General features: G+C 49.6%; 1 pseudogene; it reads left to right on the forward strand.

Annotated features, from left to right (window-relative positions):
* LOC130157035 (hydrocephalus-inducing protein homolog) overlaps nt 1-18,403 on the forward strand; it is a 67,239-nt pseudogene that overhangs the window by 15,890 nt on the left and 32,946 nt on the right.

An 18,403-nucleotide genomic window follows, 5' to 3' on the forward strand; every position in this document is an offset into this window, starting at 1 on the left:
AACACGAAAAGTAAGACCAAGTGATACCAGCCTTCGTCTTTCCTTCTCAAGGCTGTGCAAAGCCATTTATCCCAGCATCTCCCTGTATGTGCTGTGCTCCAGCCCCTAAGCTCCTCTTCTGTAGAAAGGCTTTCGTGCCCACCAGCCTGCACTGCCAGGGATTCTTCCATCCCAAATACAGGTTTTTGCATTTTCCATCCCTCGGCTGCATGCGGTTCTGCTGTGTCCCCTGAATAGCAGCCCAGCCCTCCAGTATCTCGACTGTACTCCCCCAAGCTTGTATCCTCCACTCAAAATCCGAGTGCTCCCCACTCTTGACCAGGTCACCACGTCCCCTTGCAGCCTGGGAGCAGAACAACCACGTTCTCCCTGCGCGATGAGGCCATGGTGTGCCAGGAGTGGTTTCTCCAGCCAGTGCTGGGGACTGCGCTGGGTGACAGTGGGTTCCCTGCTGCTTGTGCTGTGAGAAGTTGCTCAGGTGCCTGCCCCGAGGTCCCAGGTGAGCTCAGTGGCTCCAGCAGCCCCAGCAGAAAAGAACTGGCCTCCCAGCTGGCATGACAAGTTGGCTGGAGAGTCTCACCAATACACTGCTCCACAGGCGAGTAGGTCATTAGCTGTTAATTGTCTTTGAACAACTCTACTTACAGAGGCTTTCGCGGGAGAGACCGTTTTCCTCCTCCTGTCAGGGGATTAATTTCCCTGCGTTAGAGGCTGTGACCAAGGCTGCATCATTATTAACGACAGGGGAAGTTTTTAGTTTAATGTCATTGCATTCTTTTGAATGACTCCCGTAATGATTGTTCAGCATCACAAACACTTAAACCTGTGCTTTGGACATTAATGCGTGATGTTTCCTGTCCTGGAGAGCTTAATGTGTAGATACGAGACGCAGTATTTAAGAGTTATGGCATAGGTGGTAGGAGTGCCAGCCTTACAGACTTACATTCAGGACTGTTTTAGTCTCTTCCTATTTAGTGGAGAACTGAAGCAGCTTTAGTGTGTGCTTAACTTTTGCTGAGTACGGATGTAGTGTTGTGTTAAAGCCAACATCAATATCACGTAATAGTTTTGTGTGCCGCTATGTGTAAGCATGCGTGCACGTGAGAGGGGGAGGAGGCTTAGTGGAGTAGAAGGGAATGAGAGATCAAAGTTTGCGGACCATCAGCTGGCCTCTGTGTCCTTCATTCTCTCTCTGCACAACTGAGACTTCTTAGTTGCTGCAACTTCTGTCTTCTGGCCTGGGCGAATTCAGGCTCTTGCCCCTTTGCAAGGCAGCTGCAGGCGCCACAGTTTCCTAGTCCAATGCGCCGCTCGTATCACTTCTCTCTGCCTCCTTTCTCAAAATTCCCTTGGCATCAAGTGTAACCTACCAGCTTTCACCTTCAGTGCATTTTTCAGCCCATCTCCAATGCTAACCTTTCCTCTCGGTCAGTACTGCGAGCTCTGCTCTTGCAGCGGGTCACTTCATAAGGACATTCCTTGCCTCTTACAACTTTATCTAAGGACTTGTGTGGTGTATTTTACTCCACGGCAGAGCTCTCAAATGAATCCACGGGGCCAGTTCAGCATCCTTCTGCTGTTGCTTGTTCAGAACTCTCCCTTGCCGTGGTATCTACCAGAAAACATGGACATGTTTTGACTCCTCTTTCGTAAAGGGTGTGTGTGTGTGTGTGTGTGGGAACCCTGACACCAAAGCACTCCCCATTATGCAGCTTGGCTCTGTGCCTGTCCTCCCCCTGCATGTCCATACCCAGCTGTTCACTGCATAGTGTAGTAATAAAAAAAAATAACAATAGTATAAATATAAAAAGTCTTTTCCTGCCGTTCTCATTGTTAAGGCTGGGTAGTGAGTTTCTTCTCCACGGCATTCACGGAGATAAATGTCATTCCAGTACATTTCAGTTGAAAATGGTGCCTGGAAGCAGATCTCAGTGCAGCACTGCCTTTTCCTGACGTTACACTGTGCTGTGCTGTGGGTTAGAGAGGATCTGTCTGAGAAGGTCCATTTAGGAATGTCCCATTAAGCTCTGGAAGCTCAGGAAATGTTCCTACATGGCACAGTGCCAGGAGCCGCCTTGCATCCCTCCCTGCAGTACCCATTATACTACATGGAGGTGTGGGGCTGGAGAGTTACCATGGGATGTACAGGGATGTGACAACAGAGCCTACGTGCAGGGAAAGAGGGAAAGAGAGAGCTTGTGAGATGCTGGCTCTGTGCAGGATTTTTCCAGTATGGAGATGGAGTCTTGGATGCTTTGACCTAACAGACTGTGTTTACTGGAGTGGTTACAGTGCTCGACTTTGGCTTTTATACCATTACCAAAAAATTACGTATGCCAAGATTAAGTGATCTTTGGGGTTTTTTTCCTGCGATAGGTCTTAGTTGACAGAGGGGGCAATTCAATCACCAGTAATTTTACTGTCGGTCTTGGGGTTGGAGGCAGCTTTTAATGAAATCAATTCTCACAAACTCAGATGATTTTATAATGCAAATTAAGGCACCAGAGGAGTAAAGGGGTTTTGGCTGTAGAAGAGAAACATACCATGGGACGAAGTATGTTGCAGCCTCGTTGCACGCTGCACTGACTAAACGTATGGTTCCAGGAGGAAAGGCAGCGCGGTAGTCGGGAAAGCCTGAGCCACAGAACTGTCAGCGTTGTTCACTTGTCAGTTGGTTGCTAAATTGTCAGGAGTATTTTGCCCGTGGTATCCTCATGGGATTTAACTTTTGCCCAGCTTGGGGAGCTGATGCCTGGTGAAAGCAAGCAAGATGTAAACGCCAAGGCAGATCACAATGAAATTGCTTACTAATCTGGTGTTGTTCCCTTTCTGAAGGGCAATTACGGGCAAGATCTCAGCAGGTTCTGCTGGGAAGGTCTCCCTCAGATTGGTGCGGCTAGATGAGTTTATACAAGCTGGGGATTGCAAGGCACCGCTGGGAGATCTGGACCTGTGAAAGTTTAGATGTTGTACAACAAAGCAAACGTACAAATGGACGTAGTTGAAAAGCATGTCAGAAGAAGAGCTATTAATAAACCTCCAAACCTTATCTTTCCTGTTTTGTCAGGAGCAGTAGTTATTCATTACAAGGGTAGATCTAACAGGACAAGAATTACCGTAAAGAACAGCTCACAATTAATGGCTAAAAGGCCAAAGTTTAGCCTGCCAGCTTCATCTGTTGGCAGTGGTTTCCGTGTGGCTATTAGTGTGTCAGGGACGTTTCCTTAGCATCTCTTATCTGTAGGCTGCAGGGAACAGCTTAGTGATGTGGACTGAAGTTCAGAGTTCAGGTGAAGCACGGACCTTACATCCCTCTGGGTCTTGGAGAAGCAGGTCTACGTGAGGGATACCAAGCTCCTGCTACATCAGGAACCAAGTTGTCCTGTGGGTACAGCGTGGGGTGGGAGGCAGGAGGTGCGGTGTCTGACTTGTGCTCTGTTTCTCAGTCCTGAGAATGAGTCCTGACCTCGGTGGGATCCTCTTCTCTGGTAATTTGAAGATGTGAAGGTATCTACTTTCTCGGGCATCCCCTGAAGTCATCCTCAGGAGTGTCATTCCCATCCCAGCTATCCGAGGGCAGGGGTATGCAGACATGGGGATGGAGTAGGAAGGGCATGGGATGGGAGGTAGTGCTGAAGTGTGGCCCTTACCCGGCAGCTTTTCTGTTCTGGCAATGTTTCTGGTAAAAACAACAAACTAAAAGAGGTGGGGGGGAATTTTTCTGTGCCTTTCCCACAGCAGGCAGTGATCCCCGCCAAGCACCAGCAGAGCCCTGCCCAGTATAACCAGGCACAACCCCCAGCGCAGGTGCAGGGCCATGTAGAGCAGCCCGGTTCTGAGGCTGGCGGCGCCTTGGCTTTCCTCCTCCCTCTCAAAAGCCTCAGGTCCAGCACGTGAACATTGCGGGCCCAATGCTTCCCCGTTAGTCACTGGCGATGTTCTTGCTAGTCGTGATGGGAGCAGGTCAGGCCTCCAATTGCATCAGTGTCTCCTTAATGAGCAGGAACTCCAGCAGTTTCATCAGCTGTCACTGCTTCCATGAGCGAAGCTCAGCTTGCGCATGGCTCCATTTTTTCTCATTATTTCTGTGGGCTGCACTCCCCAATCACTGTAAAACTCTGCAGAAAATATTTTTAAGGTGACAAATTGACCACCAGCAAAGCACTAAATCCAATAACTTTTGCTTTCTAAGTGAGGCTGTACAAGAGCCGCAAAGCCCAGCTGCTGTTATGCAGAAACATGTTGCATCTGACTTTTCCCTGAGCATTAAAGGACTGAATTATGTGTCTGTCAGCTGAGAGCTGTTTACCTGGCGACAAATCATAATTGCTCTTGTTAAATCTAAAGTACACCGACACATTTTCATACTATTTCCCACACATTGCACAGAATTTCTCTAGTAGGCCAAGCAAACAGTTACCAAGCCTGGATTACAACCCAGAGCCCCAGACTGCATTGCTTGTGAATACGCAGAAAACCTCCTGTTGAAGGTGCCTTGATATGCTCCTGCTAGCGGTGCTTCATTTAGCTAGAGATTTAATTGTTCAGGCTGTAAATGGGATACTCCTTTTGTGTCTTGTTTTCTTGTTTCTGTATCACTCTAATCTGCCTTTGCACTCGTACAGATTTTTCTTTGCTTAGAACAGCTTTCATTGAAATGCTGATAAAATGTGCCCTTTCTGAGGCAAACCCAGGATGCTTTCAAGGTAAAAAAAAAAAAAAAGAAAGATAGATTAATTCTGCCATTAAAGTCTAATTATTCTCCGGTCATTCAAGAATAAACTTCTGTTCTCCCTGTCTGATTTCCAGGCTGTAATCTCACTGGGACAGGTATTGCCTTGACATTTGCATCTCTTGAGGTTTATAGGTGGCAGGAAAAGACGGATTCCTGAGGAACTCAGTGTCAAGTTGTGCATGCAAATAACTCTTGCCATCTCCGTGCCCTTCAAAAACCCTCCTGCGATCGTATCGCTAGCAGTCAGACTCTTGAGCCTTGCTGCAGAAAACTGGATGCAGGGTATGGGGGAGACGAGGTCATTTTATCGCTTAGGATCTTCTGAGGGCTGGAGCTCTTCAGGAGTTGGGTCGGTGGCTCAGTTCCTGGCCCTGTATGTTCTCTTTTTCTGCTGCTGACTGTGGTTTCTTGGCCCCTTGCTAATACAGGTGAGCTGGAGTGAGCTGGACGGCAGAAGGAACGTAGTCCCCAAAGGTCCCACAATAATCCTGATGTGCCTCTCCGTGTTGCAGCCCTTTCTCTGTTGATCCCTCTGCTGGGACTCTTGGGATTGGCGATGCCATGCAAGTAACGGTGGACTTCCACCCAGAGAAGACTGGTGATTATTCCAGGCCCCTGACAGTTCACTATGACACAGGTAAGGTCTGGGCACTGCATGGTGCCCAGTCTCTGCGTCCTTCAAAACAGAGACCTTTCAAAGCAGAAAAATGTTAAGCTTGCTTTGCAGACTACTTCTAAAACCTTTTCTTTCAAAACCTCTGTATGTTTCGGTGCTTAAGTGAGCAGGTAAGGGGCAAAGGCTGCGTGTGCCCTCGTTCTGTGTGGCTGTGTGCCGGTCTCTCCCTGGGGGATGCTGGTGTCGGCTGGGTGCTCTCCACCCAGCACCCCCCATGACTGCCATCTGCCATCATTCCCTGTTGTCCCGGTCACCTTAATTGCCTCTCCAGGTGTATCTCCCCTGTCCCGGCTTTGCCTCAAAGAAAAGTGACAAATAGTTGGTGTTTAGGGGGCTTTTAAAGTGCATCCCCTCAAGCAGGAATGAGGTTTTTTGGAATCGGGTTTTGCTGGGAGTTGCTGAGTCGGAGGCGGGAGGAACCTTGATTCTCCGTTACGGTGTGCATATGCACGTGTGAAGCTTCATTCCTTGGCGGTGCTATGTTTGAAGCGCGACGTGGGAATGCGTGCCTCTGTCAGACTCGCTCCAATGCCGCTGTCTCTTACACATCTGTCCCCTGCACTGCTTCTACGTTGTTTTGCCGCAGAGCCTTGTTCTTTCTTTTTGCCTTCTCCCACAGCTCACGACATCAGGACTAATGCAGCCAGGACTTGAGGGCTCTTGGGATTTGGCAGGAAGAGCTCGCTGCCTCCCGAGATAGGTGTAACATTTATATTAGGCTAGGAGAAGCTGAGGTCAGGCCACAGAAACACCATCAGCTTTACGCTTCACTGAAGAGTAAGTGGGGAATATCTTTAGGAAAAGGCGCCATGTTAGAATGCTTCTGTCGGCCTTGGCTCAGCAGGGGTATGTTGTGGTGCCGAACGAGGCGCTTCCTCAGTTGCGTGAAGGCACTTGGCGTGTGTTTCCTCTCGCCTGAGAGGGAGGTTTGGTTTGTCCCTGTTCCTCAGCGTTGGTCCTTGGAAGTGTGGTGTCCTAACCGAGGGGATACTGTGTGCTGCTTTAGCCCGGCAAAGAGCATTTTAGTTGTCTTGGGTTTGTGGAAGTTACAAGTGCTCCTGTATCTTCCAAACACTTATGTAGCCTCACGACTTATTTCAGCTTTGTCTAATGTTTTCCAGTTATTGACATATTCACGGAGAATGGTTGATGCTCACTCAGAGGAGCTTATTGTTTTGGGTAACAGTTTCTAGGACGGGTGACTGAAATATCAGCTAGGGAAGCACAAAAACGTGCCTTATTTGTATGCCTATACAGAATCTATAGGATAAAATTCAGAGGGCTAGAATTTCTCTGGGGCAGATGAGCAGTGACAGTGGAGATTAGGGCCGTAGGGTTTATACTTTGTGACGGAACAGAGTGAGCGAATAATTAGGGCCAGGATCTTCGTGGCTTGCTTTGAAAAACCTGAGAGTCTTGTTCTTACTGAAACAGCTGGTTCCCCCATAGTCAATCTTTGCAAAAGTGATTTGTGTGGGTAGGCCACGGGGATAAACTCTCTGCTGGCTCTGAGATGGGTGTTTTCCCAGGAACACGTGCAGCTCCCTGGGAGATGAACCCAGGATTTCATTCCTGCCTGCCAGTACAATGTTGCAGTTATTTTGAAATAAACTACGAATTGCGAAGGAGAGCAAGGGGATAATGAAGGGATTATCTCTCTAGCTTTGAAGCGTACAGGTAAGTGAAAGGCTGCTGAGATGAATGGCTAAAGTGAAGCAGAAACGTGTAATCAATCAGTCTTTCGAGGTGTGGTGCAGAGTTTATTGCAGGAGTAGTGCAGAGCACCAGACAGCGTTCCCTGACCTCGCGTGGCGAGCCCTGGCTCATGTGTCCGGCACCACGGCAGGCTCCCTGTGACGCGCGTACAGAAAGCAGCCGGGTTGCTCTTTCAGAGCCACCAACAGAGTGTTTATTAAGAAACAGAAGTGCTAAGAGCAAAACAGCAGTTTAAGGTGTTGGGAGGCGTTTCCCTCGCTTGGCTGTGTATCAGTACTGACTTGCTCGCAGGCAGCAGTCGTTCTCAATGGATCACACCCTTCTTAGGGTGACTTACGCAGGATCAGGTGAACATTGCTTAAATTTCTGCTGAAGCTGGGTCAGATCTGTCCCTAGCATTGCTTAAGCAAGCATGGAGCTCTTCCATGTGAACAAGTCACAATTTTTCCCTTAGCGTATGATTTGGTTGATTTAAATTGTGTGTCTTTTGGGCTGGTTAGGAGCACAGGTACTGTCCCCTGGATAGACTGTGTGTGTGGTGGCGGTTCTGTTGCTACAAATTTATGGATGAGTGTGGAGAAAATGTTTGCTGCTATGAGCGTAATGATTTACAATGAAAACTTGTCCTTCAGTGCTTTACATGCCTAAACTCCTCCTTTTCGCCTGTGTACATGTGTCTGGGTGTGAAAAATCCCAGCTCGTACTGAAATGAGGGTGACTTGGGATGTTCTGGGCTCCAGCATATCCCTGTCCAGCACCTTAACATCAGATTATGGTACTTGAAAGGGTTTCTGAAACCTGCGTGCGAAGCACTCGTACAGCTTTGGAAAAGGTTTCAATACCACTGAAAGTCCTGTCGGTCACTTGGCCTTTCCCAGATGACGTTCAGCCCACCCTGTGTGGACCGTGTGGATGTGGGAAAATAAGTTTATGGAGGTAAGTCCTAGTCTCAACCAATCCAGTATTCATAAAGTTTCGATATTCTTTCAGCTGTCAAGTCCTGCTCAAGTGAGATGATGCCCAAGCTGCTTGCCCTGAGTGCTGCTGATTGTACACCAAACCCAGTTTGCTGCAGTAACAACATTTATTGCAGCCTGGCAGCGTAGCACCAGCTTGGTGTGGGAAGGTGAGCTTTGCTCAGGGACACGTGGCTGAGGAGATGCATGACGGGTTCCCAGAGGTGTGCCAGAGGTGCAAAGCAAATCCACCAGTCCAATGCCATCCAAAACAATAACGTCTACGGCAGGTGCTCCATGCAGGTGAAGAAGGCTGCCAGAGACAGGAGGTGCCGGCGAGATGCTTGGAGTTGTGGAAGGAGAATTGCTTCTCTACTCAGAGCTCCCTAAATGCTGACTCACATTAGGCTCCTGTCTCCAACGAGTACTAGTATAGTATGATGGGTGGTCTTCAAGGTGTAGGACCAGATCCTGTGCCTGTATGTGGGTGCCTCCAGTGCCCACTGGCCCTTGTGGCAAGGCGCTACAACACGCTTCTAGCCCAGGGGATCTGTGGTGCGGTATTGAAATTCCTCTGTGCAGTTTTTCCCCATCGGTTGCTGCATCCCTTGGCATCTCTTTGTCAGCACAGAAAACTTCAGTAATTAGCAAAGCACCACTGAGCTTGTGCGTGGCCGACGGACGCTATGTATTGAGATGCTTTTATTGCTGTCAGTAATAAAAGTAGTGATGCGGATGGCTCTCTTTCAGTAGCTCTGTGAGTCTAATGCAGAAGTAAAAGCCTGGGGCAGGATCTCACCCTCTTTGAGGGGGGAGATCAGAACCCATACCCATAGGAGTATTTTAGGAGACAGCACACCCAAGAGGAGGCAGCCCTCAAGCAGAACTGCCTATTCCATTACTCTTCTGTCTCCCCTTGGTTCAGAGCCCCAAAAAGCGGTTTCCCCAGAAGAGAGGTAACGTGTGTGGCTCAGGAGTAGTTCTCGGTGGTTTTAGTCCTGCTGGAAGCCTCCAGCCTTGTGCTAAAAGCCTGCTGAGGAACCGTCTAGGTGTTTGGCAGATGAATACCCTGTTTTCCCTCAACTTCCCACACAGCTTGCAGGAGGGCTGACAGCTGCTGAGCAGGAGCTGTGCTAAAGCAAATCTTGGCTTGTTTGCTGTGGATGGCAGACCCAGGCTCAGAGCATCCTTTGTGGTTCTGCACGCCCAGGGCACAGATGGGGGAGTTCAGCCTCGGCTCCTCAATTGCTTACTTCAAGGGCAGGTAGAAAGTGCGAGCAGGGTCTGATTCTGGCTCCGTGGTTGTTAATCAGAGTGAGTTTTCCTGCGCTGGCTCAGTTCCTGTCCCCGTAGGAAGTGGGTGAAGTCATGTCTCCCCTCCTGAGCCCTGGGCAGCAAAACTTGCTCTGTGCCAGATTCAGGTTATTCCTATATGGCAGGAGGGAGCAGCTAAATAGGCTTCTTCAGTGCAGCACGCTGGGAGCTGGATGTGGAGCGGAGCTTGCCTTGCCCTGGGTCAGGGAGGGGTCTGGCTGCCTTGTTCCCCCGCCGCTGAGCTTTGCTGCCTGGCCCTGGAAGCAGGGGGTCCCCAGCACCGTTTCCTCCCCATTGCTGCTTGCTAGGCGTGGGGCAAATGCCAGCAGCCTCGTAGAATCATAGAATGATGGAGGTTGGAAAAGACCTTGAAGATGACCAAGTCCAACTTAACCCCGGATTGCCAAGCCCACCCGTGTCCCGAAGCACCACATCTGTGTGTTTGTCAAACGCGTCAGGGGTGGTGATTCCAGCCTGCAGCGTGGAGAAGCAAGCCCTGCCGGAGCCGTCTCCTCCCTGGCAGGCTCCCGCCAGCCCCCCCAGTCCCGAAGGCTGGCCAGCAGCTGCTGCTTAGGCTGCCCGCACGCGGGGGGCTGCTGCAGGGGGGTTTGGTACTGAGCACCGGAGAGCTACTGGGATGTGTGGTTTGGGTTGGTCAGTAAGCGTGATGAGCTGGCCTCAGATCTTCCCCTTCCTCTAAGCCAGCACCAACACTTGCACGATAGACAAGATCTCCTTAGGGCAACGTAAGCATAAAAAATAATAACAAAAGAATTTCTTGGGTAGATCTGGAAGAACTGGCTGGGGATCACTGTATTTAGTGCGGCAGCAATGCTCAGGGTGGCAGGGGATGTCAGAAGAGGATCTGGGTCTTCTGCCCTACGCAGGACGGCCTGAGCCACTGCCCTGAGATGCCTCTGCCCTTCTCGGTCTAACCACAGGCAGCTTCTCTGTGCTGCAGCAGCCTCTGGAGCTGTGAGTGATAACCGCCAGCTTGAGAAAGCACCGAGGTTTCATCACAAATGGGGGAAAATGAGGCATGAGATCACAGGAAAAATCAAGGCATATGAAACACGATTAATTAGGGAGCTGATGTGGAGCTCTTCAGTCACCTGTGGCACGACAGAGAGTTTGGTGTGGTGTGTTAGAGCCATTTGGGTTTGGTGAAGATGACGGTAACTACAGAACCGGGTGTGCTCGGCTGGCAGCAGGGCAAGCACAGCCTGTGCATCTCGGCCGCGGTGGGAAACTGTGGTAGGGGCTGCATCGCGTTGCAAATGGGCCGAGGGGAATTGTCAGGGGCGTTGCTGACTGCTCAGCTCCTGCACAGATCAGCATGGGGTTCCCAGCCGGGAATGTCGGTGTGTTGGGGTGCTGAATCCCTTTCTTCAGCTGAAATTGATGCTGGGCTTAGCTGGATCAGCTTACGTTGGTAAATGAGGCCACCTCTGCAAGGGCTTGGCGGTGTGTTAGTGGCCACTGTACACACGCAGGAAGCTCATTAAATCCCAGCCCTACGTGTTTATTGATGTTTGAGGCTGAACGAGTAACGGCAGCACGGATGTGCCATCACCTCTGGGCATCTCAGCTACTCGCAAGAGTAAAACATTACCTTGCTGTGATATTAGTCTGTGGTTTTGTGCAGACTTTGGAGAAGACAACCACCTCTGCATGCCTCTCTTCTCTTTCCTTTAAGAACCCCCTTTCTACCGAAGGTCCTGTCATCTTGCCAGGCTGGCACTACCATCAGTAGCTTCCAGGAACTTGTTTGAAAACAAAATGAAAATCCTATTGACTTAGCCTCTAGATCAAGCCTTTGTCTTTGTCTTTTCTCTCTGCAAACCCACGGATGGATGTGGATAGGCAGCAGGGTTTAGCTGAGGTTCAGCCCTTGCTGTGTTGCGTTTCACGTTCCTGAGATCACTCAGGTTGCTGAGCCCTCGCGGTTTGTGCTGACTCCAGCCAGAGCAGAGGAGGCTCAGGACTTGCCTGAGCAAACCCTCTGCCTCGCTGCATCTTGACCGGAGCTGTGCCTGTGTCGTGCAGGGTACCAGGGTGGGAATGCCAAAACCATTTCTGGTTTTAACCTTGGTCTGGTGTGAGCGTTCACAGCGGCTCTGATGTCGCAGTGTGTTCGGTTCCTATCGAGCTAAATTCACGGCAACAGCCCCATAGCTTCTGGTGGCCACCGCTGTGTGCCACTGCTGGTCAGGTCTGTAGCTCTTCATCGCCGCGCAATTCTCCGATCCTTCAACACCAGGCAGGCTGGTAGTGGCTTCTTACCAGTGCTGGGAGGTGGGGAAACCTTCTGCTTCCCTAAGCAGCAGCCTCTCTTGGCTCCAAAGCTTTACTGTAGTGCGTGAACTGATGTAATTATTTCCGTTTGTGTTTAGTGCTAGCAGATGCAGACAAACTTGTTTTGTTTGGTGAGTTTTTAAAGATCTTGTTTCCTGTGTTATCCTAAGGTGTAAGCCAGGCTCTGACGCCGTGGTTATTACAAGAGGCTGCTCCAGCTTTTCCTTGGACTGCCAGGCATTTAAGAACTTTGCAAAGGGATTTTCCTTTCTGCTTGCCTCAGGTCGTGGGTGCATGTTGTGCTTTTCTTCCTTCACTTGTGAGAATTCCCAGCAGGATTGGCTAGTTTCTGTTGGACTTTTATGTTCTTGTACGTCTGCTTCAAAGCGAGTGCAGGGTGGCATATACTGTAGGCAAAAAAAGGTGTAAATAGGAGTTTGTGCAATTATATGTTGACTTTGCATCTTAATCGTAGCAGTGCTGCAGCGGACTGAGGATTGGTAACTAATATGTTATACAAATAATTGGTTATATAGGCTTTTATGGTTCAAATCAATTAGATTGATGGGTGAGTATAATTGCTCTCCAAAGTGTTCCTTTATGTCAGATCAGCTAACAGTTAACAACTGTTTCCTGTCTTTGTTCCCCTTTTCCACAACTGCCTGTAACAATGATTTTTCTTTATATATACTGTTTTAGATAAGGTTGTTAAATTTCTTGCAAACAGAGTATGGCCTTCGCCCCTCTCTAGGGCCTTCTGTTTCAAAGCCGATGGTCTGTCGCTTTGAGGGTAGAAGAAGAGGAATTAAGTTTGTGCTTCATTTGCTTGATCTTTTTTTTTTTGTTAGTCATGGCTTTATATCTCCCAAACTATGTAACACCCCTTCTGACAAAAAAGCTGCTAAAGCAACCCGTGGCGTTGACTGCATGAGCACGGCTTGGGGGTGGGTGCTCGGAGGGTTATTTGGAGTTAAAAGTCTCCTTTTGGCTCTTTTGTTCATCCCCAGAAGCAGACTTCCATGTGACGCCGCCTATCCCGTTCTTAGCCTGTGAAGGATTTCTGGGAGAATGTAGTTTTCATCTCTTTGCAGGGCATCCTGGACTGCAGCTTGTCTCTTCTATCATCAGTGGAAATCACTAGTATGTTCTTAGGTGCCATGAACCCTGGATGCGTTTCGGGGCAGAACTGACCATTCATTAGTCTCCTTTCCTGGTGGATCAATCAGCGTTCGCTGAGAAGCAGAAGAGTAGCTTGAAGGGTGATTGATTTATGAAGTGGCGTATTAAGCATGTCTTTGCCAGGCAATCAGAAGGAAGGTTCCTGCCCTGTCTTTCCCCGTGGGCCAAAAGCAGTGTTTCAGTGATCAGCAACCCCAGCGTATCATGGCTGTAGTACCAATAGTGATTATATATAGCCCACGGCATCCTGGATATGCGGCAGCGCTGTCTTGTGTTATCCAACAGTTTCGTTGTCCTTTCAGTCCATTCTGCGAGGCTCCTTCACACTGGGCAGCACAAAGGCTCTGTGCTGGCTCCCAGATATTCCTGCGCTGGAGTATTTCATCCCGTAAGAAAGCCAACAGCCCTTCCTAAGCACAGTGCGGAGGAGGTAATGGGGAATCCTTTGGGTGCTCCATTACAGGAGGATGCACAACAAGGAGCCTGGTGGAAAGCAAGGTGACTCCTAAGTGCAGGAGAGCCGTCTGAAGAGCCTGCGACCTGTCCCGTAGACGCTGTGGCTGGTCATTGCTCTCCATCTCCCTTTTCCTGCCCATCTGTTGTCTCACGGTGGCTTGCAGTGCTCTGGGGTAGCAGATCCTTTCCTTGCGATGGGCTGCATGGGCTCAGAGGGGGCTTTGCTGGGGGCTTTAGCTGTTGACAGCATCAGCTGTGGCAGCAGTGATGATTAGGGTGCCCTGAGCTTTGTTGTAGCCTGGGCAATGGTCCTGTAGAAACCCCTGTGCTGGCAGCAGTTATTTAATGGTGAGGTTTATAAACAAGCTGCTCCTAGGGCTGGAGTAAATAGCACGATGGTTTTAATGATGTCTGAAGGTAGCTCATGAGCACTGCCTCCGAGAAGCACTTAAAAATGACTGTCGCTGCCCTGTGTTTTGCTCTAGTGCTGGAAATACGAGCGTGGGGACTGACAGGTGGCCTTTGTCAGAGACCCAGCACACTTTGTAGGTGATGCCATTAGCTTCCTGACAGCAAAACAGCTCAGAGCAGCGCTCCTGGCTCTGACCGAGGTAGCTCTGTGGGAGGTGCAGCCAAAAGCATATGGTGGGGAGGGCTGGATCCAGCCGCAGGGGACTCCTCTCGCTTTCCAGAGATCGTTAGCCTGGTGAAGTGACTCCCTTCTCCGGTGGTGAAGTGGTACCAGCAGACCTTTGCATGCTGTTTGAAAAACCAGAATATGCTGGTGATGGTGAGGCAGTTGGGTATCGTGATAGTAGCAGGAGCAAAAGAACTGCTCAAAGGGTCGATGTGGAGGTACAATGACACTTCTGAGTGAAGAGCTCGGCTTTCGTTGCTTGCTTGTATTTTCAGTGAAAAAGCAGCAGGACCTGTCTCTTTTAGAAGAGGTGAGAGCCAGGCATAGTTTTCTGACAAACTGGGCAAATTAACTTAAACTTGCTTTCCCTGTTACCCAAATATTCTGAACCTGACTGTCATGCACTCCTAAAAAGGTTTAAAATCCAAATTCAGCGAGGAGGGAGTTACAGGGATAGAGGGAGAATATTATGGTGAGGACGAAAGGCAGCAGAGTGCTGTTTTGTTTCTCTTCAGTCTAATCCATCTGGCTACCAGCTTCCTAATATTTAGAGCAGTAATCGATGGAGGAAGGTACTGGCTGTTGAATGCTGGGAACGCATTCTTCATAAAACCTGAAATTTGTTTTGAAATCTTGTTCAAGGGTTTGCTTAATATTCGGAAAGATATTTTAGCTCTTCTGTAAATTCCCTCTCCTCCTGCACAACAGGCCCCCCAGAGGATGACCCAGTGCTGGGTTTCTTACTTTCAGATAGTTAAAAGTTACCATGATGTGCTGAGATACCGGTGGCCATAGCCATGCAGATGGATGCTGGAATAAAACACGGTGGTGTTCCCGCTGTCTCAGAGAGCATCGCTCAGGAGTGCACAGCCCAAAGCACCTGCTCTACTGCTGTGTAAGAAGCCTCTCTTTTAATTTCAAGTTCAGGTGTTGCTTTGTTCAGGTTGCAGAGTGAGCTGTGTCCTGCTGTCTCTGGGAAATACGTCAAAAGCCTGTAAGAATGAGAGAGCTGACAGCCTGTAATAAGATCATTGTGTTGTGTAAGTAACGATAGGGCAGGTACGTCTGGATTCAGTAAATGTGCTTTCATGGCAGCAAAGCGTCCCAAAGCACAGACCCATGGACATTACCCCATCAAGTGAAATACCTAGGGCTACATTGCTGGTACAGTACAGAGATTGTTTTGTTGTTGTTTTTTTCTTTTCCTCCAGACTTATATAGTAAACCATCAAGAGTCTTAAATAAATGTCACATCTAATTTGGCACCCAGGCCGTGAAGCCTGCAGCTGCCCTGGGCCAACCCTGACAGCTCTGCTGTGTCGGTTTATCTGCCTGGCAGAAAGACCTGCTGCTCCCTCCTGACTCGCTGGCGTCTGCACGCTCTCGTCTGTACCGGGAGGTTTGTGGGTTTACACAGTCAGCACGATGCCAGATCCTTCTCTCTGTGGTAGAAGGTGCTCCGGCAAAGCCCTCCAGCCTTCAGAAGCGTCCTCGGTGCCTGCAGCCGGGAGTGTAAGTGCTCTCCAGGAGAGCAGCGGTAGGGGATGCTTAGCAAAGCGTGTAGAAGCAGGCAGTGCATATGCTTTCTCCCTCGTGGGCCTTGGAGGCAGCATTTTTCTGTGCTGGAGGCTTTATTCACGTCTTTGTTTAATCGCTTCTGATGGTTTTACCTTCCAAGCCTTTGTCCAGTTGCTTTGTGGATTTATAGCGATGAGCGTCTGTAGGCACCTATGGCAGTACGTTCCAAAGGAAGGAATATTCCTAGGAAAAGTACTAGAACTACTTTTCTCTCATTTTAACTAATACCATTTCAGGCCCTCGGGTTCCTGTTTTACAACAAATTGTGACAATTTTTTCCTTGTTCACTTTTTCCCAGGCCATTCATACTTCTACAAACCTACCTATCTCCTGTGTGGTTTCTAGGTTGAGGAATCCTGTTCAGTCTTCGTATAGAAGCTGCTCTGTACTTTGGAGAAGGGCAGAAATTTCAAAGGCTTCAGCCTGGTTTTTAAGATCAGAACTATACCCATTATTTCAAGACCCACCTGGCCATGGGTTTAGACAGCGAGATCATGATAGTTTTCGTGGAGTTCATTTTGCAGTAGTTGAAGATGTCAACATCAGGCTAGACAGGAACTCCTTGACAGCTGGGAAGACCTACATCACGCTGTCAAACCACAGATCCGTGGTCATCCACAATCGGAGTAAAGTCATAGCCCACTCCAGTGGAAGGCTTTTGTTAGTCAAGAAGAGGAGGATCAGGAGAAGCTGAGGTTCATTGGGAAGATTCATTTCAGTAAGACACGCTGCCCAAGGGTAAAACTAACGTACGGCCTCAGAGGGATGTTGGTGCTTTTTTGAATGGCGTAGGACAAGTAAACCATCCACGACACCAGGGTGTCCCCCCCTGGGCTTCAGGGTAATGGAGCTCAGTGCTTCCCATTCCGGTTCCATCCATGTTCCAGCTCATGTTTTGGGGAGGAAAGGCTGCATTTCCTCGGAGAGCAAATTCCCATCTGTGGGAGCCCTAAGTCAGTGAGGCCAGGTCCCTGGGCTCGCAGAGGGTCTGTGAGGCTGAGGAAGGTGTCGGCACTCCTTACCTGGGACTGCGTTGAGCGGTAGCACCTAACAGCTGCAGGCAGCGTACCTGCTGTGATATTCACTGCAGTTTCTTCCCCTCCAGCTTTGATAAGATGGCAACCTTCTTCAGCCTTCTTGTCCAGTAGTGCGCAGGGCAGGGTGCTTTGCTGGCCCCGAACGTTGAGGCCATCCGGCTGTAGGATGCTGAATTGCCTTGCGCTGTCCCGGCTTCCAGCACAGCGAGGTATCCCTGCCCCTTCTCCGGGGCTCGGAGAGTTCGGAGGTGGAGGGTTCTGCGGGGAAGGCAGGGCAGCACAGGACTTGGAAGTGCCTTTGGGCGTCAGCACCTGTGTCTTCGTGGTGCTGAGAGGTGGGGCAGGCTCTCCACAGGGTGTCTCTGAAGCTTTGAAATTCCATTTGGGGCAGCAGGGAAACACTTCTAGCCCAAGGGGATGCACTGGAAAAGACACTTAGAAGCTGGGGTGATTTAGGGAGTCCTTGTGTGCCTTCTCAGAGTTGAATGGCTGTAGGTGTATAGGAGTTAGTCTGAACCCAGAGCTGGTCAGGAAACTGCCTTCAGCTGGAGAACTTTTTGAGGGCTTCTGAGCAAATAAAGTTCAGTGTAATTAGGTCAGAAATGCCTTGAAGGCCAAAACTAGTTTTCCACTCTTCTCTGTTTTTAATTGCGCAGTGTGTGACTTCTGTGCAAGATCAGTGTGTTAACAGAAAAAGTCTCATGACCTTCTCTTAGTACGTCCCTGCGCCATTCTTTTAGCATCTCTTCCCACCTGCCTATCTCAGATGGGACCCTGAGTGATCCTCTCTCCCCTCAGAAGCAACCAGGTTTCCCCACAGTTAACTTCAACCCAATTTTTTTCCAATGGCACTTGATCTTATGCCAGCTCGTGTTCTGTACTCTGAGCAGAGTGCTTTGTTCTTCCTTACTTGCAGTCTTAGGGGTGGTCATAGCTCCGAGGCCTCTGTGCTGCTGTAGCAGAAGCTTTTGAGATGTCAGAGCAGAGAGGACCTTTCCAATGGGAGGAGGCAGTTCAGCACCCTGCGCTTGGCTGTCACCCCAAAAGACCTGGATCATCACAAGGTCTACCCAGGGGTTTGCTCTGTCTCCCTCCTGCAGGACTTTCTGGGATTCAACAATGGAATTATTGTCTGTTGATGAAGGCTTAGTTGAGGGTTGCTCATCTCGGTGCCTGGAAGCCCCCCGCATGCACAGCGCTGTAGGTCAGCCGTGGAAAAACATTTCTCATGACACTCCACAGGGAGCAAGCCAAAGAAAGTATTTTTGGCACTGGTGACAGCATTTGCCCGAGGCTCTGTCTGCGTGCTGCTAGTAATGTCCATGGCTGTGTTTCCTTTCTAAATGCATTGGAATTTAGCTGGGTGGTGATTGCGGTCCTGTTTATACCACGTTGCCCTGATGTGCTGTGTATGGAGCCTTCCCCTCATCCCCCTCGAGTAGTCACCTGCTGGTCCTTGGTGGCCAGGGGACTGGAGCGTGAAGGGGGCACATCCACGTGCCAGCTGGGAAGCAAGTGCTCTGCAGCAGTGCTCCCTTCTCACCTCTCGGTTGCGAGCTTTAAACACTAGAATGATTGCTGCTACAACTACCGAGTGAGGGAGAGGTGACCTGTGTCAAAGCTCTGTGGAGAAGGCCAAAAAGAGAAAAATGTTGCAGTGGTTCAAGGCTGGATGTAAGGGTTTGCATTCAGAGATGCTGGTCCTGCCTTCGTTATTGGGTGATGCTAGGCAAAGTCCCTTCACCTCTCGGGGCCTCTGTCTTCATGCATATAAACCCATTAATTTCACTGAAGTGATGCAATGCCTGAAAGTCCGTGAGTTGG

The sequence above is a fragment of the Falco biarmicus genome, chromosome 11 (genome assembly GCF_023638135.1).
Source record: "Falco biarmicus isolate bFalBia1 chromosome 11, bFalBia1.pri, whole genome shotgun sequence".
Classification (NCBI taxonomy): Eukaryota; Metazoa; Chordata; class Aves; order Falconiformes; family Falconidae; genus Falco; species Falco biarmicus.